A 24,794-nucleotide genomic window follows, 5' to 3' on the forward strand; every position below is an offset into this window, starting at 1 on the left:
ATAAGCACCTCTTTTATGACATCGAAACTATAGGTAGCTAAGGATTTTACCGGTACTTCCCCTAAATTTTCTTCTTCTAACCTTTCCATGAAATAAATTCATCCGGCTATTTAGTATTTTAAGGCTCATATCCAGTTACAATATGAAATTTACGTGACGCTCGAGATATTAAAATGTACATGTACTGAGAATATCCATTACTATTTCACTAGATGTTGGTATCATGATCTAATCAAATATTTTGAAATGCTTAAAGCTAATTTAGTAAAAGAACCCTTGTAACACACTGCATGGCGCATGTCTGTCATTATTATCCGATTTGTGCAGAAAGTAGGACGTTAAAATAAAAAAAATAATAAAATAAAATAAAATAAAACAAAAAAAAACAAAACAAACAAAACAAAACAAAACAAATAAATAAATAAAATGAAATAAATAAATCTATTATTTATTATTAAAATGGTAAGCACATATTGAGTATTTATTCAGAATTTAATGTAAATAAAATATAGCAAATGTTGTGCAAATTTACTGACTCCCACGACTCCGGAACGGAAAGTTGCAGAACGCTTAATATTGATCGCTTTCATTTTCTCGTGACCCCAATGCTTCCCACCCAATTTGAAAGAACTCCGTTAAAAATTATAGCCTCAAGGTTTCACAAGGTTTTTGAAAAGGGGTGACAACTCCGGAACGAGAAGTCGAAGAACACCGAATATCACGGCCACAAGGTTTTCGACAAAGGGGGATAACCCCTGAACGAAAAGTCGCGGAACGCATATCCCCAGTGCTTCCTACCAACTTTGAAAGGTTTTCGGCAAGGTGGTGGTGGGGCGGGGGCAGCGGATCGATAGGGATGATTTTCTAATGACCCCGATATTGTCCACCGAATTTAAAAGACTTGAATATCGATGGGGTTCATCCACTTATAACCCCAATGCTTACCACGAAATTTTACAAAAATACATTTAAAAGTATAGCCTGACAATATTTTCGACAAAGGTAGATAACTCCTGAACGAAAAGTTGCACAACACTGAATAGTGATAGTGTTTCTCCTCTCATGAAAACGATGCGGAAAGCGGAAAATCAATAGGGTTCATCCAATCATGACACCAATGCTTCCAAACATCCGTTAAAAACTACAGCCTGTACCGTGTTGAAAAGGTTTTCGCCAAAGGGCGGTTACTCCATAAACACTGAATATTTGAAAAACATCCATCAAAAACTGTAGCCTCTATTGCGTTTACAAACGAGGAACGGGGGTACCTCTAACACGGAAAGTCACAGAAGGCTTGATATCGATATGGTTCGCCCTGTATGACCCAAAAGCTTCAAACCAGATTTGATTTTATTGTTAATAACTTCCTATGGGGTAACTCCATCAAACACTGAATATTTAAAAACATCCATCAACGATAGGTTGTCAGTCAACGAAACATACGCCCATAGCAGCTAAATCGTTCGGGCAGTCAACAAGAGTTGTCGCATATTTTTACTTTTTTCGGTAATGAAACATTTATAATACATTAAAATCTGATTACGAATAACAACTTATTAAGTAATTATCAGAAAACCATTAGATTTTGTTTGGTTTTTATAAAGTTCTGCCCCATGCTAACGTTTAGTGTACGAAACATTTAATATCATGGATTTAGCTGTTCAAGTTATCAAAATTCATTGAAAATCAATATACTTGTTCGTCTCAAGACCTTAAACTCTGTGTATCAATCTGAAGTCAATCGGATGATAACCTTAGCCTCTAGAGCGTCACAAGATTTTTCAAAGTGATCAAGGGCCATAACTTTGGCAGTAATAATCGGAAATCGTTGAAAATCAATATGGTTCTTTATCTCATGAACTCAAAACACTGTGTACACATGCCTCTAGAGCATTTACAAGATTTTTTGAACGGATCAAGGGCCATAACTCCGGCAGTAATTATCGGAAATAGCTAAAAATCAATAGGATTCTTCGTCTCATGACCTTAAACTCTGTGTATACATTTAAAGTCAATCGGATATTAACTTTGACATCTAGAGGGCCATAACTCTGGCAGTAATTATCGAAAATCGCTGAAAATCAAAAGGCTTTTTCGTCTCATGACTTTAAACACTATAAGTTTAAAGTCAATCATATATTAACTTTAGCCCCTAGAGCGTCCACAAGATTATTTGAAGTGATCAAGGGCCAAAACTCTGGCAGTAATTATCGGAAATCGCTAAAAATCAATAGGCTTCTTCGTCTCATGACCTTAAACACTGTGTATAAATTTAAAGTCAATCGGATATTAACTGTAGCCTCTAGAGCGTCCATACTGAATGGAATTAAATATATATGTTTATTTAGCCGCTTTGTGTATGAAAGATGTCAAACTAATCAAAGCCGAATCACAAAATAGTCATCTAATTATTCAATATGGCGGCGCCCATGAAATATAATTTCACAGAGGCGGTTTTGTTTGCGAAGACAAATTTAGGAGTATCTAATCTTGTTTTGAAAGATAAACAGATTGAAATTTTAGACAGTTTACAATGGCAAAGAATGTATTGCAATATTACCCACTACCACATATTATATATCGCTTTTACTGGAGTGGCAGAAGTTGACATCTTGCCAATTACATAAAACACGTGCTTGATCGGGTTATTTTTACTCTGTTGTGTACACAAAGCAGGGTTCGCGTCAGAGGTCATACGAGCGGCTTTTACCCTATGATGTCAGACATTGATTAATCAACCAGCGTTGACGTTTCTAGTGGTTTACCCACAGTTCCGTCCATCGCACGCCAAGAACTTGCCGTAACGGACCGTTTCATTTGAAATTAGTTGTTCGAAATTTGTTTTTCGTTGTATGTTTCTGATGAAATGATTTTATCATTTTATCAAAATACAATTGAATTAAGCAAAGATACAATTTACAAATGCCTGATTTGTAAAACAAATATTGATTTTAAGATACAAATGTTAATTTTAGTGTACAAATGTCGAAATACAATAACAAATCAAGAAATAAAAATGAAGAACTATGAATTAAGAACTAAGAATTAAGCACATGAAATAAAGAGCTGCTTTGTTTTCCATATCTATTGCGTTCACAAGCCGACGGACCGACGGTCAGGGTGACGACATAAGATCCCTACACTGAAATGTGGGAGTATAAAAATGGAAAATATAACGACACTATAAGCCATATTCTATGCAGTGCATCTTATAAATGTTTTACGGTAAGGGGGTTACCCTAAATTCTACGCTTTTTCGATTAACGTCATATTTGTGACACGTGACTAAATTTGTAACCTTGTACAATGAAGGCTGTACAAAAACGATTCAATTCATTTGGTATTCAGAGTGAAATACCGCTCACATAAAATCAAATGTCGGCTTACGAAACTAGATAAATAGAAAATATTTGAACATCACATTATCATGCAATTGTAATAGATAGCTCAGTATCAAACTGGTTCAATCATTTATAGCAAGGGTGTTCGATCACTGCATTGGCCGAGCAAGTTCATCCAAATTTTCCGACGTGGCCCCCCGTTATCAGTAATGCGGGACGGGGGCCTGACAAGGACAGAGTAGTCTAGTCGTTCGGATGGGACGAAAAACGGAGGTCCCGTGTACACATTGGCGTGCACGGTAAAGATCCTTTGACAGTTGGAATTCAATATAAGAGTAGGCCGTAATGCCGCTGTCCGGGCAAAATTTCCCTCATAACACAATGTATGACGTATGCCCGTCTTCATTAACCCATTTCGGAGCAGAACAATAGGACGTTAAACCCCATTTCATTTCATTTCATTTATAGCAGATGCTTTTAATGATTTGTATAGAATTTTATATTAGGTCATCAAATGACGGAGCATTCCTAAATATCAAATTCTATGAAGAGGATATTGCAGTACAAAAGTACAAGTATATACGTCTATGTTTACGGAAGATAAATAACAAATATACAAAAATAAATCTAGATAACAAACCCAACATCATTTACTGGTGACTAGCTTTGTGACCTTATCAGTTGCCATGATGCATGTCGTATAAATATAAACTGCCAACAAAGAGAATACATAGTCAAAATTACAAATGGCTATGCAATCAATTGAACAATTTTCTGTGTTAAAAATAAAAGAGAGGGTTAGATTAACTCTAAACGAGACAATAACGATCTTTGAGCCTTCGTAGGATGATAATATTTTGTTTGATTCAATTTGACAATACATTTAGATAATAGATTGAGCACGTCCTAATTAGATTGCAAACGCAAACTTTAAAATATGTTATCCACGATGTAAATGTATTAACTTTTTGTTTACGAATTGTATAATACGTTTAACAAAAGTAATTACATTTATATTACAGTGTGCCACGAGGGAAATTTTGCCGGGACAGCGGCACCATGACCTACCTACTCTTATATCGAATCCCATCTGCCAAGGGATTTTTTTTACGTGCACGCTAATGTGTACACGTGACCTCTGTTTTTTGTTCCATCTGAACGACTATACATTGTCCCTTGCCAGACCTGCACCACTGACAAGGAGGAACAACACCGAAAAATCCCAATGAATTTTCTCGGCCAACGCAGGTATCGAACATTGGACCTCCAGGTTAGCTAGCCAACGTCATACTCAATGAGCCACCGTAGCTGCCTAAAACTAATGTAAACTTTAATTGTAAGTGCAGGAGCCCAGCACCGCACTGCACGCAAACCGAAAAGACAAATCTGTTGACAAGACAGAAACTACACAGACATATTCAACATAAAAAAAAAAAAAAAATGATAGCGATAATCTACCAGTTGGTGTCATGAGTTAGAACGTCAAATAATTTTAACCCGGATAAAATTCGGGAAACGCTAAAAACTAATAAATAAAGTGTAGCGACGGACGAATTTGAATAAATTTTGAGTTGCTGTGTTTTGAATTAGGCCCACTTTGCATGTACGCGTTTTCGCCAGCGGAAAAACGCAGCGTTTCCGCTCGCGATTTTTTGCATTTCCATGTGTACAGAAAAATAACTGAAACGTTTAGGTAATCCCATGTAAATGACGTCAAATGTTAGGATTTCTCTTTACACCATGGAGTCCGACATTGTTAACGCTCAGTCGCCGCCCTTTTATAATAACCCACAGGCGCCTGTAAAATATGGTTTGGATTGTTCGTACTTGGTTTTATTTTATTAAGCTATGACTAAGTACATGTATATGTCACCCGTCAAACCAAACCGGGTAGTAAGTCGCATGGTCTAGTTTGGAGCTAGCGTCAATTTTATAACACTTGAATGATTTTTTGGTGATTTTTTTCCCCTAAAATAAGCTTCATAAATATCTTATTTATGTCTAAAGTCTGTTACGTCCATGTTCGTAAGCGAGATTAATAAATAACTGGTCTGATTCCAATTTCTAACTCAGGGGCAAATAACTCGTTTGAAACCGATTCTCTTTCAGTAGATATAATAATACCAAGGTGAGAAACGGATTGGAATTAAATAATTGGGATCAAAGTTCACTACTCTAGATTCCGTCAACTAGTGGCAACACTCACTAAATTTCGCTACACGAGTCTACGATGACTTTTTAAAATTATCCACGTGACGCTCTTACATTTACATTTTCATTATACCGATTGACGTGTACATGGAAAGCGGGCATTAGGGTAGTTACTCGCTTTTTGACAATTCTAAGCTCAATTTTACCTTTACGAGACTATAAGCTCAATGAAATGAAATGGGGTTTAACGTCCAACTATTCTGCTTCAACTGGACTAATTTAGTAATGAAAACGGAACTTGTGTATGGCTATAAACTCAATATTCAAAATCCCAAAATCGTAGTTCGAAACTCTATAGGGGAATATATATCGAGGAAATCTTCAAAGATAACGGTAAAAGAAAAACCATTTCACGTTAGGCGGTATATGAATAAAAAAAAATAATAAAAAAGTAAAAAAAAAATTCAAATAATAATCCATCCTAATTTACAAATATACCAAAGAGGAAAGTATGACTAAATACATATAAATTATTGGTAATTAAAAGTCGGTAGGCAAAATGCGTCACACTTAATCAAGAGATTTTGTCAAAATCATGTTATGGTACAACCATCAGCCCACCCGATTTAAAAAAAAAATACTATGCACCAATGTTTGTAATGTTATAAAAATACACGAGCATAATTTGAATTACATTCATCGTAGAATAAATGTGAATGCAATAGAGTAATATATAATACATATTATTATTCATCAAAACTATATAAGATGTGAATTTCCACATAACAAAAAATAAATTGCGTACTATAGTAGTTTAATTTTAATATATATAAATCTATCATAATTTATATCTAAAAATTGATATTTTTTAAATTCTTATTTCGATAACAGAATTTAAAATCGTGCAATATTATAAAATATTGTCGCTTCTTTGATAAAAAAAAATAACCAAAATTAATATATTCCCACTAAAGATATAGTTTGTAATTTCTAAATCGATAGCTCATTTTTTTCTAAATAATTTTTGGGATCTGTAGTTGTTGTCCACAAAAAATATTATTATTATTTTGAGCAGTTAAACGAATCTGTTATTTTAAAAGTCAAGTAGATGCATGATAATTTTATTGTAAGATTGTCAATCCCTCTTTCTCACGTAAAATATTTCTCATTTACAGAAAAAAGCTGCCGTCTTTTGGTAATTTGTGTGATATTTGTTTTCCTGTAAAATGTATTTTATCTACAATTTACAAATCTTTCTTTTACAGTTTAATATCCACATCTAGTGAAGTAATTATTTCTGTGAGGTTAAAGTTAAAAGTAAATTTCAAAATTAATAACAATGGCCATGAATTTGTTTGTTTTTAATACTTGTACAGGTGTTTAGTTTTGTAATCTCCATTAGAACATTTTTATTGAATTATGCCGAAAACTAAATACATTAGTTGTTGTATAATAATTTAATAATATCAACTATGGTTTAGCCCATACAACTTCACCAGCAACACTTTATGAAGCAATCTTGCAACAAATCTGAAGCAAATGGTGAGCTAAGGTGTCGTTAAGGGGTTGGGCATAACATCAACAAATCACATCTATAGACAGCTTCACGTGACCCTTGGTATGCTTAGGGGAAGAAACGATTTTCTTGTACATATATCTGCAGTGTATATCAATAGAGCATTTGAAACTGACAGGTGGGATATTTATATGTCAATAATCGCTTGCTGTATTCCAAGAAAACTCCCAAGGTTAGGCAAGGCACTCTACATGCTATCTTTACCTGACAGATATCCTCCGTGTTCCTGTGATGTCCTCCAATGTTTAAATTCAATGATCCCAAACCAAACTAATAAGATAAAGAAACATATACATGTATGTATATGAAAAAAACTTCTTTTTACAATAAGCAGACGCGTATCCCTCATTATTTATTTCCCCCAGTAACGTCGTTTGGGCCCCACTTCACTATATACCCAATTATATGTATGTGTCTAAATAAGAAGACATTGTCTCAAAGCTCTCATTTTATAACATTCTTGGGAATCGAAAAAACGCCACTTGACTCAATAACAGACCATATGATTCCTCCCACCACCACCCTTTTGGCAAGATGGCTGCTGGAAACAAATACATATAGCATTTCGTTTTTACCTTTGGAAGGCTAATATCTTGTAAGAGAGAAATGTAAAACGTTTTTCAAGACCGAAACTTATAAGTATAGTATATCAACTAATTACCAATTATTATAACAATAGAAGACAAAATAGCAGGTTTTGTCCCTAAAAATATCGGGTTAAAGGCTCAATACCACTCTTGTTGTAACTGAATAATATGTTCCAATCTTTATTCTGGTCAACAAATTGTACTATTTTACAATATTCCAATAAATTGATGATACAAATTTCATCTTAACACACCTAATTTAAAAAATTGGAAAAATTCAAATGTGACTTGGATTTAAAAATATTTTTGAACCCTTTGGACAAGTAAAATAGGATTTAATGGATAATTGAAACAACAGGTAGGACACTACACATCTAGTACTTAGAATAAGGCTATTTTTTATTTTCTGGAGCTGTCAAGCCAGTAAGAGTGTTATTGTCCCTTTAAAAAATGCCAAGAAAATCAAGAGCTGATAACACGGGGATTACCAGCGGCAGTGGACCGTGAGAGAAACGTCGTGCTATATGTGTATAAACCAGTGATTGTTTTCCATATACAGTGTATAGACCAGCTCCAGAAAAGAGGCTAAATTTTGGATGCCTGTGTTGTGTCCAGTTCACTGACATTTAATTGGCTGGTATGCTAATCTAAACAACATGTCCGACTTGATAGCATTATTACCCTTATATGTTGACAACTATAAACCTGCCTGTTATTAGGAGTATCAAATGACATCATTTATTATAATCGGTATCATTTCTGGGGAATCAGTTGTTTATTTATTCCAAAAACCAAGTTTTATCATTAAAAAGAATGGTAGTTGATGCCAGAATAAAGAATTGACATCTTTCAATAAAGGTGAGCTATTTATAATTATATTCTTTCTGAAAACAGAACATATGTATTATTTAGTTTAATTGGATAAGGATTTGCATGTTTAAACCAGAGACAAAGTACATGCTGTAGTAGTGTGTATTTTCGTACAGAATTTGCAAATACTTAACTAGATAAAATTTAAATTGCGCATTTCATTTGAAAATTAAAGTAACATTTCTTAAACTGTCATTTTAAATATGGTGAATTAACTTAATGATGAAGTTGATAGATAACAGCTTAACACTGTTACATATGGAGATTGTCATATAACCAATATTCTAACCAACCCAATACATAACATATTCTTTTTATTCAAGGAAGAACACAGATACCAGACCAGGGCTGTTATTTTAATTTGAGAGGGCTCATTTCATCCGGTCCTGATTTTCATACGACTACATGTTCTTGTGGATGTATACTGCTGTCGCCACTGTCCATTTGTCCGGCCATAATTTGTTTGTGGACACCCAACAGGTCACAATTGTTATCCGATGTTGACAGAACTCGAAATATGGGCATATCTCCCAAAGATCTTGGTTTCTTTCGATATTGACATGTACCAGACCGGGTCTCGTTTTTAGCTTGAGGATCCTCTAGAGGTCACAATTTTCATCCAGTTATATATTTATATCCCAAAGATCTGGGTTCCTAATGTTGATACTTCAGACCGTAACTTGCTGGATTATGACCACTGATTGTACCAAAAAACGCCTTTTTGTAAGCTTGTTCTGTCCATCTAATGAAGACGGACATATGCCATACAATGTGCTATGAGAGAAATTTTGCCCAGGCAGCTGCACCATGGCTTACTCTTATATCGAATTCCTACTGCCAAGGGATCTTTTACGTGCACGCTAATGTATACCCTGGCAGCCGGTTTTGGTACCATCTGAACGACTGGACGGCTGTCTTTGTCAGTCCTTGTCCGGCACCACTGACAAGAAAGAAGCCAGGCCGGAAAATCCCAACGAACTTTCTCGACCAATGTAGGGATCGAACATACGACCTCCAGGCTAGCGAGCCAGTGTCTTACCCACTTAGCAACCGTGGCTCTCAACAATTTTAGATACTGATGATCAATAGAAATGTAGACATTTTAGAATGTTTGGGAGCTTTTGTATACAACTTGTTCATGTCTTGTGTATCTTTTTATAATTATGTACATGTATATGTATCTTTGCTTACTGCATGTATCTTTCTATTATTTTTATTTGTATATGCAGATAACCTTGTAATTTTTTTATGCAATAAAGTTTCTTCTATTACATCAAATTTAAAATATAAAAAGCTTAGTATAACTTTATGTAATATTTGAATCAAATGTTATTTTATTTATTAAATTTTTATTTTAATTTTGTTTTTTTTCTACATTTAATTTGAATGTGAATTAAGTCTCAAATAGAAACTGATCTAAACCCATCTAAATATAGAGCAGTGTAATGCCCTAAACACCACATCATCTGTAACAGATAATTAGGCTACAACATATTGTCTTTGACAAGTTGATGACAAGATTCTCTTCAACAGAACTGTATTGTCTGTGGGGGTCGCATTCCTAAATTTGAGGAAAAATTGCTAATTTCCACCTAGTCCAAGCACTATAAATGGTGTTGTGTTTTTTAACAAACCATTTGTCTGATAAACTGAGGTCGTTACTTTCGAGTAGTCCTACAGTAGCAATACGATGTCGTTTTCTTCCATTTTACTTATGAATTCATATAATATACTGTTTTAGAATTTCAGTTCTTTTAAAAATCCCAACAAGCTCGTGGGGTCTGTGGTGTTTCACAGACATTTCTTCTCCTCGCTCGACTTTCTTGTACATATAGTACAAGTTCATGTTATTAAACTTGAAAAATACAGAATAAACTTGTATATCAAGATTAAGAGCTATGACAAGCCTAATGCTCGAATCGTGTTTTTGATTTTAGGACATTTTTGTGCACTGTGTATATTGGATGTTTGAAAAGTATTTAAGAATTAAATTTGGACATAACATTTACTTATGTTGCGCTCAGTAATACGCCTTTATTTCATCCAACAGCGTTTGTATATTCCCCAATCCATCCCTACCAGGGATCCCGGAATAAGTCAACATATCCCTCCTGCCATTCAACACTCGGCACCCATGCATTTTATAGGAACACACCATATAGCTAATCAGATTCCCCCATGATAGAAAGCACAGAAACATTACCTTTGGGATACTGGCCACTCCGACTGGGGTGTCTGCATGTTTTTCGGGGGTTAGAATAATTCCGATAAGCAATACAATGTTTTAAATTTGAAAACAAACCCATCTCATTTTAAAAATGTATACATTTTCTCGTCTAGTTATACAATTTTTGCAACAGAGATTTTGAAAAGTATTAGGATGATATTTTCCAAGTACTATTTACTTTATATATAGAATAAATCAAGATTCAGTCACCCATCACAATTTTAAGAGTTTGATCTTCGTATCGTTTTTTATTGTTCAAAATTTCGTTTTACTTCTCTTTACTACACTAGAATCTGGGTGATGCGAGGGATTAACCAATGAAACGGTCTGTTAAGCAAGTGTTTGGCGTAAGGTGCACGGCATCGTGGGTAACACACTAGAAACATCAACAATGATTGGTTAATTAAATGTTAATCATAGGGCTAATTGTTACTTTGTAAAATGATTCTAAACACCGTATATGAAAGGGCACACCATAAATATGCTGTAAGAATAATAATAATAATAAAAAAAGATTGACTGAACAATTGATCTGTCTCCCATCCCCTTCCAGTATACCAAAAGTTCTTGCAGATCGTGTATCTATAGAAACATATAATATACGTGTAGATCATTTATGCAGGAAATAAATACGCAGTTTGAAAACTAGAATCGATTTCGTGTATTCTGGAAATATTGAAACCCAGTCAGTCATGTTTAAAGCCAAACAGTCGCTAATACAGGGTTATATGAGAAACCCTTAGCCAACAGTGGATTGTTACGAACCCCAGTTATTCGTATCAATACAGAATCTCTCGAAGGGATTTGACCATGAACGTCATAGTTTCAAATCTGAATTAGAGTCTCTCGGACATCCAATGAAACTTTTGATATTGTACTTATCAAATTAAATTGTGTGTGTGATGGTGTGTGCGTGTGGGCGCGCGCGCGTGTGTGTTGGGTGGGGATGGGGCATTTGCCCACATTGCTCACCTCCTCCCTTAGATCCAATACTGGATTTGTGTATCAGTTAATTGACAGGATGTTTTGAATCGTATTTCTTAGAACGAATTGTTCTGTGGGTGCAGTTTATCTTATATTTAAAGGTAATTTGTATAATAAAGATACCAGAAGACTAACAAAATTCAGAAAAAAAAAAATATTCGAAACAATGGTCTTTAAGGATGAGTAAGTTTTCCCAGACTGTTAACATACTGTTCTAATTCTTGTTTTTTTCAATATCTAATGTTGAATTCAATTACATTGATTAAACAGGATGTAATATTATTGTGTAGATACTGTGTCCCATGCATAAAACAATCTATGTCTTTTCGGGTTTTTAAATAATAAAATATAGTATCTTCTATCCTAATGGGCACACGGATACAAAAAACACCCCAAAAATCAAAGGTTTTCAAGGCTAAACGTTAGGGTTTGGATTTCTCAACCCTTGTCCCATGGTAAAGAAGCCATATAACTCAAGGATATTATAGCATCTGCGCTTATTACTAATACAAGTCGCAAATTCTCCCAGTCGATAATTCCCGGCAAAATAACAAGGGATTCCACATTTGTAATTCAAACAAGACGGACTGACGTACTCACTAGCAGAAAAATAAAAATATGTTTTTTTTGGAATAAACTTGATTAAACTGCATATACAACCCGATTCACATACAATCACCGAATTGAAAAGTTACATACGTATATATTTTGAGAGTTATTTTATCACATGATCCAGCTGGATACATATATCAAACAGTTTGATGACGGGTTATTTCAGACAAAATTAATTATGTCACATATAGAAAATATACGCTGAATATATTGTTTTCAAAATTTAATGTTTATTTTGATGCTAAATAATTAAAGCGCGCGACGAATACATAGTATGTTGTTTGTTTATTAAAAAGTTTTAAAAAAAAAACAAACATACGGGAGATTTTAACTAAAGGTATATTCCTTAATGTAAGGTTACTATTCATTTTATCATTTTACTTTCCAGGTGATAAGAAATATCATATTTTATTGAAGCTATAAGGCTTCTGGTAGCAATTAATACATGTGCAATAATATCTATGGACAAACCCACAAAAACTCAAAAGTTATGTTTGAATTTAGAATTACGAAATGACACAATGCAGTTCTAAAAATCAGTAAAGTTCTAAAACTCAGTGACCGTCTTGAGACCAACTGTTGGCCGAGAGGACAAGTAAGGGCCAGTCTCGAAATTTGAGAGAGATACGTGGAAGAGACGACCCGCGCTATCAGGCCCGTGGAATTCATGGTGGCGCCTGATTCGTCACCGAGCCACGCTATCGAGCTTTTTCGCGTTGACAGCGATTAAGTGCGTCCTAGTAGCCTCCACCCTCTCGACTGCTGGGATTCCTCGGGACGACACTCGAGGTTTCTCGTCTGTCCTTCACTCTAAGACAGGGAGACGCGGTGACGGATGCCGGCTTAAAATCTAAAACATGTTCTAAATTTTCTGCAGATTCTAGCGCACCTCAGAGATCCCCTACGAACTACTAACAAATAAAATGTATGCCAACTGTGTCACGAACGATTGACAACTTACATGAACCTCCACCCAAAATTCTAAACACGTCGGATACACGCTTTCTCTATTTGCAACATTGCGACAGGGGCTAACAAAGGCGGAAATCTTGTTGGGCGAGTTTCCCAAGATGCGCGAGTCGCGATACGAGCGATTCGCGTTACGTACATGGCGGTTGAGTGAAGGCTACGAAGTGCGTTTCCTGGAGTTCCCGGCTACTCTTCTCGTCACCTTCGTTGAGCCGCAGGTTTGAGATGAAGGGTGGTAGCCGAGAATGTGTCACCGTTACTCACGATGGAGAGAGTGGAGCAAAGCCGGACAGGGATACGCTGTCTCAATCGATCGAGATAATAAGTCGATCGTTCGCGATAACTAATTTGATAGATGGAGATAACTAAGTCGATCGATCGAGATAATTTGGGAAAAATAAAATCATTGGATGTCATCTCCCAGCCAGCGCACATTTAATATTTCACCCTGCATTACCCATATCATTTATCAGAAAATTTAGTATCTAATTTCTAAAAACATTGTGATGTAACGTTGTGTTGACATAAATATCAAATGAGTCTAAAGACCTCCATGAAACGAATTCATGATGTTCAACGTTAACAGCAGAAGCCAAATATCCGGTGTTGGACGATAAACCGTTTGTGATAAGCTTCATTTTTTCACCACTTTACTACATTAATCACACTTTGCGGCAGCTATTATTTGCCTGTTCAGTTTGTTAATAGTATCATTACTCAGGGACACAAAATGAACAGATATGAACGTCCTATGAAGATACCAATGTACCCAAAATATTACCTTTACTGCTTATAAATTTGACATAGTTTAGAAAAGCTCTTAGTGACTTTCGGCTCATAAAAATCGCATTAAATACCCGTAGATCTACCCTTTTCACTTTAAGGTAATATAATGTTTGACAGTGTATGATTACATATATTCGTCCCTGAAACGTGTTCACATTATCTTATAGTAGTGAACCGGAACAAGATAAAGTTATTGGTAAAGGATGTAGTATAATATACCTGTTAGGAGTTTAAAAACCGATGTAATAAAAAGGTCATCTTAATACATGTTTAACGTCGATAGATAAAAATTGAAATGAAATCCTTCAACATGACTTCTATATTATCCTATCAAAGATAACGAAGACACAGGAAAGTTAAACTATAAATTAAAAGATTAAGGAAGTTTCCCCTAGTTCCCATATAGTCGGGCCTTTGACCGTTTAAATTTTATCAAGCTCTTTAAGTTACTTGTCGAAAGAGGTATATGCCCGTTAATTGCTCGCTTATTGTTAAATTTATATACCACTCAAAATGTTCAAATCCGTTGGGCTCAATGTACAACACAGCCTTTTTGTGTCTCAAATGGTGTTAAGCAGGGTGGAGTTCTTTCCCCAATTTTATTTAGTATATATTTTGATGAATTGTTGTCTCGATTAAGAAACAGCAAATTTGGATGTCATGTCGGTCACGTTTATACTGGAGCTCTGGCTTATGCAGATGATGTGACGCTTGTTACGCCATCTCGTCATGCCCTGACAAAACTCTTGCAAATAGCCAATGATTATGCTCAAGAGTATGATGTAAACTTCAACCCAGAAAAGAGTAAACTTGTTTTTCTGAATCACGATAGAACCAGGAATGACGATATAAATATTGACAGAATATTGTTCAATGGAAAATATATAGAATTAGTCAAATCTGAAATTCACCTAGGTGATTTACTTGATCACGATACAAAAGAATCTCAAGTCAATAGATGTATCAATAATTTTTTATCACGGGTCAATATAACTTTAAGTGAATTTCGATATGCCTACTCTTCTCTTAAATATAAATTGTTCAAAACTTATTGCATGCCTCTGTATGGATCCCAATTGTTAGACTATTCGCATAAGTTAATTGGTAAGCTGTATTGTTCATGGAGAAAGTGCATTCGACGATTATGGAATTTACCTCAACATGCCCACAGTAACTTATTAAATCTGATATGTTCGGATTATCCTATAAAAGTTCAGTTATTGAAACGTTTTGTTAAATTTATTCACACAGTACTTTGTAGCAAGAATCAGGCTACTTTTATATGTGGTCAGTTAGCTTTAAATGGTAGTTTGTCGTCTGCATGTAATAACTTGAATTTAATTTCATATAGATATAATATCAATAAGTACGACATAGGTAAATTGTGTGTCCATACTATACTACAGAAACTAACATCAATCGATAATGTTGATGATGTTACTATGCAAACTGTAAGTGCAATAAATGATATGATTTTATTAAGGGATCAAACGTTTTGTAAAACGGATAAAAACAATTTAAATGAAATTATTCATCACTTGTCCACATATTAGACATTTAACTATGAGAATGTATATTTTTTGTATATTTATTACTTTTCTCATAGTTTTGTAAGTATCTGTGTATTGTGTACTCAATTTAGTACGAAATAAATATATTATTATTATTATAGAGTACTCCAGATTTCGAAGTGAAGCAAAATAGTATTAAATTCTGTGTCAGTTATCAAGAAATAGACACGGAATAAATCATTACTGTTTAATATAAGACACATGGTATATTAATTGATATATCGTTATGTGGGAATTATATACCCATATCACTGTATATATTTAATCCAATTATATCCATGTAGCATAACAAAATCACATTAAATAATATACTTTTCCAACAGCGCCAAAGTCTTAGCTTTGCATACAGTAGTTTGCAGCCATGATCTTAGACCAAATTAGATTCTAACGTAATCTGGTTTGATAACTGGTCTACTAATAAAGGTACGCATCTCTACCAAAAGAATGAATGCAGTCTTCATATACCTGACGGATTACGGTAGATGGGGCTTGTCACAGTCCACGACATTGTTGTACAACGAGTACGATTAATTCATTAGGAATATATACATTTATTACTACAATTATTTATCTAGGTTATATTATATTAGTATCAAACTAACATACCTACCTTTATTTTATATTCCCTCTATTTACATATTCACGATAAGTAATCCTTAGGCAATGTTAAACGGGGAACCGTGTTAATCATGTCAACTGTGCGGAGTGTCAACTTAAAATGTACTGTTATATCATAGCGTATAGACGAGATCAAGTTATAAATGTATACTAAAGGATATAAAATTATGCACAAAACGGACTAGATAATCGCGTATCCACACCCAACAAAGCCATCACGCTTTTCGAGGAATCGAATGACTGTTTTGATAAATATATACTGCACTATTTATAACTGAACACCTTTATACGACCAGTTACCGTAAATATATTTAAAGACGACACATAACATTCAATTTAACTTTAAACACACTTTCACTTTGTCGGTGAGATTTTGATTATTTTTTTCCTAGATTACCATAAAGCTTTTTAAATATCGTTTTCTTTATTTTGATCGAATGTTTTGTAACTTACTTTCAGAGACAATATCTTTGAAGGGCATTAGCAATATTTAAGAGGGGGGGAATGGTTAGCACGTGCGCGCTGTATCATAAGGCCTGTCATTGAGTAAATTGGCGTGGTTTCGAATCCCCGGTTGTACGTGACAAGGAGTACGGTTGCCTGTCCAACCTCGTGGGTTTTCTCCGGGTCCTCCGGTTTCCTTCCACTGCTATCGCACTCGTAAAATATCAATATATTATTTAATGCCTCGCACTCGACCATTAAACTATACATAATAAGAGAACGATGAAAGTAACTTCACTGAAACTTTGCTGTTAAAAAACTTAGTGAATGATATTCATTACACGTGGCCTTATTATGTCCAAACATTTGCGTCACTCCGGCCTTAAACAGGGTTTACTCTTAGCTCAACTGTTCTTACAAATATTCATAGATGAATAGCATGCCTTTTCGTCGTAACTAAATATATCCTCAAAGAAATTTGAATTATAAGCTATCAGGAGGTTTTGTATTATTATATTATTATGACTGTGTGTGGTTATTACAGTAATATCAGTGTATTTTAAAATTCAATTAACTGGCATACGTATAGTGGTGTGCTTTAAAACAGACAAGATGCTTGGGGTACAGTTATAATGTAATTGATAATAACAGCAGCTAATCTTGTTTTAACTATGCTGTCCCCGATCAGTGTAGGCTAAATAAAGCTTACCGGTCAGAACAACCAGATTATTGTTCTTGGTGTTTAACGTCCACTTCCACCAAGGGTGATATCGCAGTCAATTCTTATTTTATTATCTTAGCGCATGCGTAGGGGCCTTTTTTGTCGAGGGGGTTGGATGGCTGAATGGTTAGCACGTGCGCGCTGTATCATAAGGTCTGTTTTTGAGTCAACTGGCTTGTTTCGATTCTCTGGTTGTACGTGACGTAGGATTGCCTGTCTCCAACCTCGTGGGTTTCCTCTGGGATCTCCGCGAATTATTGAAATAAAATTGAACCATATGTTAGTCCCAAAGTGACTTATTTTGTGTCGAGTGGACGTTACCCCCCCCCCCCCCTCTACTTTTTGGTGGGAGGAAACCGTAGTACCAGGAGTAAACCCACGAGGTTGAGAAGGTGTCTCCAAGCCACATACGCTCACTTCAGATCGAAACCAGGACGGCAAGCCAGAGGTCAGCTAGAACTCGAAGCGCGACACTCCGAGGGGGTCTATAGCCTTCTGCCTGTTCTGCGAGTAAAATTTTCTTTTTTAAAAAAAAGAAAATAAAAGAAAATAACAGCCTTTGTTGGACTCCTGTTTTTTCGTCAGAATTCCGAGGTGACTGATAACGTCACAAATCGAGGTTCTCGATTCATAGTAATGTTTTTGAAATGCTGACGTGACTCGATTAACAGTGTTCCCAATCTCTTGATTTGCTACTTCGTATACGGAAATAAACGAAGTGGTTAGATCACAAATTTTAGTATAATAAACGTGTTATGTATGTTACAAACTGTCGATAATTTAAAATAAATTACTATATTTTTCAATGAAAAGCATTGTTTGATGTTTGGGGACGTATTGATTTTTTTGTAAACACAAAAGTAATGTTTTTATTATCTAAACGGCTAGCTCTGCATACTCTCTATAAGGTGTTGATGAAATCTAGAAACATTTCTCTACGAAATAATTATACATTTAATAAAAAATGTGAGCGTATAGTTTTGTTCAACGCAGCAACCATACATATAAGCTCTATGAAAGACATTCTGGTTATATTTATCATTAAATGATAAAGGGCGCAGGGATCTATTCGTCGGAAAGTTAAAATAGACGAAAATGGGTCTAAACGTAAATCTGAATGTATTATGGGCGATTTATATTCAATTTATAAAAATATTATTGTAATTTATTATCAATTTTTTTATCGGTGACGCCTGGTTAGTCCATTCACACGTTTCAATATTATTATTTTGTCCTTTGTGAAACAACCATTACTAATTATACTTCAGCATTGTCTCTTGCGATATGTTTTTCTTTGTTTATTATAAATGGCGCCCAAAATCATGAATCATTATTATATATTTCTTAAAGATTATTTTAAAGTGCGCACGGTAATCCCATTTTCGATGTTGGTGTTGTTGGAAACACTTCCTCGTGGTTTTCCAGACTGGTCTCCGCTCGTCGGGAACGAAAAGCCAAGTTGCTGTGTACACACTGGTGTGTGTGTGTGTGTGTGACAGATTGGCCTGCATGTAAACGAACCATTGGACGTTCATACAGCTGTCGCGGCAAAATTACCTCATTGCATGACCTTTACTGTAAGAATTCATTTAAAGAAACGAGATGAAAATAATCTACTATTCAAAAAAAGTAGGGGATATTTGATTTTGGGGGCATAATACTAAAATATGCAAATGACTACGAAAAAAGTCACTATAGAACCTAACAGAAGAAACATTTCCAGTTACATGTGACGCCCAAACGCACCAATAGCTACCGCATGGAATGCAGGTGATGCTTGGGATCATCATGGGGGTCCAACCCAAGATTTGCACGACTCTGACTTTGAATGTTTGTGGCATTGAATTCCAGGGTGGAAACATCAGTTTAATTGTTTTAGTGACCAGAAAACAAATTTTGATATGCGTCGGCTTACCCAAAATGAAAGGTTACGTGCCCTTGGCATGCTACAGATCGGCACAACACAGGCGGTTGTGGCGCGGACGATGAATGTTTCTCAGTCTGTCATAAGCAGGCTATGGTCCAGATACCGTGATACACAATCTGTACAGGACAGACCACGCTCAGGTCGACCAAGGGCGACAACTCAAGTCCAGGATCGATTTATCCGTACCTTGGCCTTGAGAAATCGTGTCATCACAGCAAATCAGATCAGCGCTCGTCTTCAAACAGACACTGGTGTGAGAGTGAGTGGCCAGACGATTCGGAATCGACTGCATAGGGGTCACCTTCGCGCCCGACGTCCTCGCGTGATCCCTTGTTTGAGAGATCATCACATTCAGGCAAGACGTCGTTGGTGTAGGGATCGTCAACACTGGGATAATCGACGCTGGAGTAATGTGATGTTTTCAGATGAGTCAAGGTTCACTATTGATTTTTTGGACAGACGTAGGAGGGTGTGGCGTCGTCGAAACGAGCGCTTCCAAGACGTTAACGTCATCAGACATGATCGATTTGGGGGTGGTTCTGTTATGGTGTGGGGTGGCATCACTGTTGCTGGAAGAACGGCTTTACATGTTGTTGCAGGGCGTGTTACAGGCCAGTACTACCGGGACAACATCTTGGCAGTCCATGTTGTGCCGTTCGCACGACGTCATGGCCGCCGTTTCATCTTCCAGGATGACAACGCAAGATGTCACAGGGCCAGGATCGTTACAGGTTACCTCCAACAACAGAACATCACCACATTACCTTGGCCAGCACTGAGTCCCGACCTCTCCCCCATCGAGCATGTCTGGGACATGCTTGGACAGAGGTTACGTCAACGTTAACAACGTCCTGCCAATGTCCAAGAACTTGCTGCTGCGTTGCAACAGGAATGGGACAATCTGGACCAAAATGACCTTAGACGTCTCATTAGGAGTATGCCACGTCGGATCAATGCTTGTTTGGCAAACAGAGGAGGATTTACCCGTTACTGACTTGGTTGTGATGCTGTGGTAACTTTGCTGTTTGACCCCGGGTATCATTTTACCCTTATAATGGTCAGTCTGTGCCTTACTTAGTCTAACGATCATTTGGAATAAATCGATGAATGTGAACTTCATTTCATTTTGTCATTTGTTTCTTCGTCAGTTTCATTAGGTGACTTTAATAACACTTAAAAATCAAATATCCCCTACTTTTTTTGAATAGTATATAAAACTAAATACCTGTTTAAATTAATAGTCAAGTGATCTGAGGAGGAGGATAAATAATGATCCCCAAATTCGTAGAACGCCAGAGTCTTCTTTTGGTGGAAAATGTTAATGAAATTAGTAATGGTGCGTAATTTGCATTTTCAGAAAATATCAAAAAGATCAATGCTTTATCCATGTTAATGTACTTAGATTGATTATTTAACATTTAGTAAAGAAATCAAACAGACTCATCAATTGCGTGAATACGTTAACATGGCTGCTGGCGGGTTAGAATTTCATGACTTAATCCGACAATGAACAATCTTGTAATAATAAATTGGCGATCAGTCTACCTTAGATTGCTAAATGGTGCAAAGTTTAACTTGACAGAAATATACATCTGTTTTGTCGCCAGATTCTGACAAGAAAAAGAAGAGAGAAAATGTAAAGTGTATCATTTACGAAAATGGCAGCATAGAAATTCAATTTTTACAATAATGCAGTTTGCAAGAGCTTATCGCTAAAGTCACGACCAGGGCCTTTTTTAAATTAAAATACTAAACAGCGGATGTAGATAAAGTATATCAATAAATAGAAAATGTATAAAATTACCTCTCGTTGCCGAATGAATTTCATTAATATTTATGATATTGATTAATAATTTTGTCAGCCAGTTTTGAATCAAGTAGCAAGTTATACACGTATAACCGCTTAAGATGGTAAGATAATTAAAAATTTTAATGATATTGTTTTGTTATTAATATTATTAGTTTGATCAAATCTGATATCTATTAAATATGATCCTTCATTGATATAAATATGATATCTATTGATAAAATTAAGTATGAACTTTCATTGATATAAATATTACTGGTTGGTGAAAACTGATGTATATTAACTATGATATTAGTTCGATCAAAGCTTATATTTATTCAATTATGATCTTTCTTTGATATAAATGTATCAGTTTGATCAAAATCCTCTGAAATGATAAGGTCAGTTTATTATCCCACTTTCATGATTAATTCGGCGCTACCCTAAATAATCTGGACGTAGCTCCACCATTTTAAAATCGTCTTGTCACTTGACTAAATTTATACTTGTCTTCAAGTATGTCCGTTAACCTATTTTTAGCATTTTGAAGAAGTTGTTGAAGAAGTTCTTGGAAACATGTATGATATAAGAGGATTGATCCTGTTCAATAAAAAGAACACTATCTTTCCATTGCAAACCCTGTAAAACTGTTCGAAAGATTATTTGTTTTCAACCCTCGCATGATTTAATTGGTTTTTAAAAGGATAACCTTTTTTAAAGATCATAACATCAACATCTTCTCTAAAATTTACTGCATTTTTTTTTTTTTTTTTTTTGCTCTGATATTTTAAAACTAGTATCCAATTTAACCAAATCATTAAAAAAATTATTGATGTCATGTTTTAAAACGGATTTGTTTTGAATATATTTGATATTTTTAAAAACGTCCATGACTTGTCCATCTTATTTGTGAGCCGACAATTTCCACCAGTGTTTGACACTATCTGTTATCCAAAATGCATCAATTAACTCTGAACTTCCACGTTGTGTATAAAACTTCAAAGTTCAATTAACTCTGGAGCACTGTGTTTTTATAACTATGTTTATATATGAAATACAGGAAACTACAACATCTATGATAGTACGTTATGAGTTATCATAATATCGACAGTCTGAATTTAACAGGGTTGACCTCAGACCTAACGGCTGAAACACTACATGCTGTCTCTATCCCGGCCTCTAAACCGAGGCGTCTATACGTCCCTCTAGGAACGCCAATGATGTCTTGCGTATGATGTCTGAATGATGTCTGTATCCCGGCCTCTAAGCCGAGGCGGCTAAACGTCCCTCTAGCACATCTCGATGATGTCTCTTTGAATGATGTCTGAAGAAACTTAAACCTCAATCTTTCTTATAAGGAGGATAAATACGTGAGCCGTAAACTGGCCCCGGACAATTGACCAGGTACATCCTTTATCTGATTGGTCAGCTGCTTATAAGCTACCCTGGATTTAAACACAACAAGGAGGAGGGGCGAATGACGTGTGCCAACTTTTCTAAAGCGTGGGATACCATATTTTGATTACTAGGTTAAGATGTTATTGCCCGATTTTAATCTACAAAGTATATCTAATTAGTCCAGTTCTCGTTGTCAATTGTACTAGCTAACGACTTCTATACATTAAATAGAGCATTATTTAGAGAACTTAAATAACCTCTATAGTATATATAGCATTACGCAGTGTACGAACCTTGTATTGGCGTCAATGAGTCAAACTTGTACGCGACAATGCATACAATTTTAAACCAACAAACCCTATTACTTTGGTGTTCAACTGTATCACAGATAGAAATATAAAGAAAATGTAGGCAACTTGTTATTATCTGTAGGTTGTGACAGGTGAAATGATATCGTCTATTGCCGAGAGCCATATTGGTTCTGATGACTGGAGTAATGATTCATCGTCTGAAACAGGACCTGGAACTGATAAATGCCACTTTTTTGTGGCTGATGTTATTGAACAAGCTGGCGGAAGTGTACCTAAAAAGTAAGACACTAGGGACAGTATCAGTACTCCCAGCGATAGATTTGAACTATATCCACCATCCCCAATTTGACTTGTGCAAAGATAGCTGCAGCAATGGATAAAATTCCTGAATTTTATCACTCCCTTATCGAGACTGGGTATGTTATCGGGTCTATTTGTACAGGATTAGTTGTGTCGATTGGTCCTATACCGATTTACTGTTAAACGTTATCATTTAGTCTAAATTTAATGAATTCATATTCGTAGACAACGACAACGTTGATTATAATTGATCGAGAGTACTGAAACTTGGTCTATAGTTTTAATACACCTAATGCCTCGACGAAGCTCAAAAATTAACATTTTCTGCTCAGAGATAGATAATAAAATTAGTCGAGGCTTATTATAAAAGAGTGACGGTGATGAATCATGTCGTATAGTTCAATACCTCGATGCTTTGGAACACGGTAATTCTGATTAGAATTGATCGAGAGTGATGAAACGTGGTTTGAAGTTAGATAATGGGCATTTTCTATGTAGGTTAAGCAGATTGATAAGTAATTTGATTGTTGATGTTTTATAAAAAGATTAATGTGCTAGTAATTAATAAATGTAATATGCATTTTTCACTTATAGGTGGCTAGGAATAGGAGGACCCATTGGAGTAAAAGAGTGGGGAGATCCAAAATCGGAATTTTTACTGGGCGATGACAACTGGGAATTGGTGAAAACCCAACCGGAAGAAGGTGACGTGTTCTCAAATGGTAAACATGTCGCCATCTTGACCGGCTATAGAACGTCAACTCACGCTGGTAAAGATAAAATTGTCCGCGACAATTGGGGATTTAAACCAGGAAAGAGTCCGAAGGATTACACGTTTTGGCGATACAAAAATTAGGTGAAAAGCTGTGAAAGATTTAAATTATAAATCAAATAGTTATAACCGCTTGCTAGTAATAAATGAATGTAGCTGATACATATCCATGTAGCTTATAGTAATAATATAATACATTTGATTTCAATTTTTGTTTTATTCTCTATCAAAATCAATAATACACATCTGTGGTACTCTGATGAAAAAGGCATGGGTGTTATTAAAAAAGGACACCCCCCCCCCCCCACGATGTAGCTGGAGTCTCGTAAATATAAAAGGAAATATTTATAGCTAAAAAAAAGGGCAGAAAATGTGTCACTTGCTGTAGAGAGAGAAGAGAGAGAAATGGGGTTTAACGCCCAATCGACACAAACTAGATCATTTCGAGACTAACATATGGTTCAATTTTATTTCAATAATTCACTTGCGTGTAGGGGTCTTTGTCAGTGGGGGGGGGGGGGACCGGAGGACCCAGAGAAAACCCACGAGGTTTGACAGGCGACCCTACTCCTTGTCACCTACAACCGGGAAATCGAAACCACGCTAGTTGACTCAATGGCAGACCTTATGATACAACGCGCACGCGCTAACCATTCGGCCATCCACCCCCACCCCCTCACTTGCTGTAATGTTTATATTGTCGAGAACCATATCTTACTGTTTGTCCGTCTTGAATATTGGCACAATCGCAAAGCTGCACTACTTGTGCGAAATTGCCTTGGATGATGACTTTGCGTGAATGGACCAGTTGCATGCCCATTTTCTGTTTACAATAAACAGCCC

General features: G+C 35.7%; 1 protein-coding gene and 1 long non-coding RNA gene across 3 annotated transcripts in view; one reads left to right on the forward strand and one right to left on the reverse strand.

Moving 5' to 3' along the window:
- The window catches only part of LOC126830258 (uncharacterized), a 29,592-nt gene extending 13,086 nt beyond the window's left edge, over positions 1–16,506 (reverse strand). The window contains exon 1 of one of the 2 annotated variants that reach the window (XM_050560614.2): positions 16,285–16,506. The gene's annotated coding sequence lies outside the window, so the exon portion shown is untranslated. Of the gene's footprint in view, positions 1–16,280 lie in introns of both variants that reach the window. The other variant, XM_050560616.2, reaches the window with a different exon arrangement.
- A 4,705-nt stretch (positions 16,507–21,211) lies between these two features.
- LOC126830269 (uncharacterized) lies at positions 21,212–24,159 on the forward strand. Its single transcript, XR_007683783.1, has 3 exons — positions 21,212–21,295; positions 23,001–23,158; positions 23,774–24,159. It is a non-coding gene; the product is annotated as an uncharacterized LOC126830269 (long non-coding RNA).
- Positions 24,160–24,794: the final 635 nt, after the last annotated feature.

Source organism: Patella vulgata, chromosome 8, assembly GCF_932274485.2.
Source record: "Patella vulgata chromosome 8, xgPatVulg1.2, whole genome shotgun sequence".
NCBI lineage: Eukaryota > Metazoa > Mollusca > Gastropoda > Patellidae > Patella > Patella vulgata.